Source organism: Coptis chinensis, chromosome 8 (genome assembly GCF_015680905.1).
Source record: "Coptis chinensis isolate HL-2020 chromosome 8, ASM1568090v1, whole genome shotgun sequence".
NCBI lineage: Eukaryota > Viridiplantae > Streptophyta > Magnoliopsida > Ranunculales > Ranunculaceae > Coptis > Coptis chinensis.
In genome coordinates, this window is record NC_141463.1 from 22,154,157 (window position 1) to 22,156,587 (window position 2,431).

At 36.4% G+C, this 2,431-nt stretch overlaps 1 non-coding gene across 1 annotated transcript; it reads left to right on the forward strand.

Moving 5' to 3' along the window:
• The first annotated feature begins 2,051 nt into the window (after positions 1 to 2,051).
• On the forward strand, positions 2,052 to 2,155 carry LOC147480511 (small nucleolar RNA R71). Its single transcript, XR_015207102.1, has one exon. It is a non-coding gene; the product is annotated as a small nucleolar RNA R71 (small nucleolar RNA).
• The last annotated feature ends 276 nt before the right edge of the window (positions 2,156 to 2,431 follow it).

Genomic DNA, 2,431 nt, shown 5'->3' on the forward strand with positions numbered 1-2,431 from the left:
TAGCTCTTAAGTTAGAGATAGTTATATAATCTAGGATAAAAAAGTAATCATTAAAATAGCTTGTAGATCTAGTTTTTGAATTGAATTAGTTAAATTAATTAGTTTCATTTCCTTGTTTTAGATTAATCCTTTGAATCATTGTTCTTCATTTGATTAGATAAATAAAATAGTTTATTCTTGTTCATTTCAATTTTGTCATTTAAATTTGTTAGATCTAATTTCAATTGTTGTTATTCAATTCTTAGTTATTAATTTAGATTTCAATTATTGTTTAGTTAAATTTAATAAAGTTATAATCTTTATATTACGTCTAGTTGTAATTCACATCATAGTATAATTCCCACCATTGCTCTCATTAGACTTGGATAGACTAGTCAATTGTAGAAAACTTGAATGCTAAAGAACTAGGAGTGGAACGAACTTTTTACTCTACTCTATTTCGATAGAATTGAAAGTATAGAAATCTTTGATAGCAACGTGTAATTAAGTTTAGTTTTACTTGCGTTTTGAGTTTCAAACGTTCATTTCGTAGGTAAACTACTCATTTTACGTTTATCACCTATCTGTTTATATAGATAATAAGAAAATAAGTTAACACTCGCCCCTAGGTCTAATAACGTAGTCGTCATATGGGTATCCCCCAAGGTGCATTGTACAGTAGGACGACCAGGGTCCTTGTACTTAACGATTCCATTATGTTCAGAAAGAGTTGGAAATTGTTCAGTTAAAAAGGAGTCTTTTGGTATATTGGTTTTCCACCTAGTAGTGCACAACTCTTTTAGAAACTTAGCATGTTGTGGCAGATTTTTAATAGCATCAAGAAAATGTAGGTTTATCGTTAGATTTTTAAAAACTTCCCTAATCTCATCAAAGTTGGTATCCTTGTGTAACATGGCTAGTCTCTGGGGAAACGGTGGGTTCTCTCTATATTTAGCATATGGATCAATAGGAGTTTTAACCTTGGCTGCTTTCCTCTTGGGTTGAGATTTAATAGGTACTACAAGAGTAGGATCGTCAATTACTACTTCGGTATCTAGTAAATTATCAGGTGTAATGACCACTGGTGGGGTAACAACCGGCATAGATACAGCGTTATCAACCACCCTGCCAGAACGGAGAGTGGTGATGGCATTTAACTCACATACGTTAATATGTTCATTACTAGTATTACCGGTTACTTCGAAGGCTGTGTTTGGCATTTTAGGATTAGGTATGGCTTGACCTGGAAACACACCTTTCGATTGGTTTTTCTCCTGGGTTAACTGTTGGATAGAATGATTAATGGATTGTAAAATCTGTTGGTTAGCCTGCATGTAGGCTTCAAAATGATCCGGTTGTGAAGGTGTAGTGGCCACAGGTGGTGTGACTGGAACTGTCTCACGTTGATTATTAACGGGTGGGTTGCGATAGTTATTATTAACTGGAATGATACCTCTATTAGCATTATAATTATTATTATAATTATCTTGTCCTTGTCCTTGTCCTTGTCTCGGTGGAGCTTGGTTGTAAGTGTTTGTTGGCCTAATATTTTGATTATTAAACCCCGGAGGTGTAACTTGGTGATTATTTTGCCAACTGAAGTTGGGGTGTTGTCTCCAAGGGGGGTTAGGTTCGCTATTTATGGAGCAAACGTTATCTAGCTGTACAGGTGATTGTTCATAGAGGAGAGGACAATATGAGTTGAAATGCTCAAGGTTGTAATAGAAATTACATGGAAGAGTGTTGACGTCCATGGTAGGAGTAAGCTTCTGTTGAATAGAAATGGCTTCTACATTTTTAGTGAGAGATTCGAATAGAGTTCTAAGCTTGGGATCAAATTTAACCTCAAACATACTGACAACCTTAACTGTGGAAGAAGTATTATTGGAGCGGGGGATGTCATTACCCCCCCCCCCCCCCAGTTATTTTGACGTTTAGATTGATCTTCTAAAAACCTATAAGCTTATGAGGCACCTTTACTAAGGAAACTACCCCCATTCATTATATCAAGAACCTCTTTATGGTAATGTAAAAGCCCTTTGAAAATGGCACGAACAAGCGTGTCTTTCGCAAGGTTATGATGTGGACACTCGATGAGAAGATCAGTGAAACGATTCCAAGCCTCCGAAAAAGATTCATGAGGATTCTGGAAGAAGAAATGAATCTTTTGAAGCATTTTATCTGTCTTCAGCGGTGGGTAAAACTGTTCCATGAACAATTGGATGAGGTTGGCTCATGAGTCCACAGAATTAGGCGATTGTGCAGTTAACCAAGACGCCGCCTTATCGGCTAGGGTGAAAGGAAACACCCTAAGTTTAATTTGCTCCGAACCAATGGTAGGATGATGAAATGTGGTAAGAACTTGTTTAATCCTACGCATATGCTGATAAGGTTTCTCGTGGTCTAACCCATGCAAAACTGGTAACAAATTAAATATATTCGGAGGAATTAA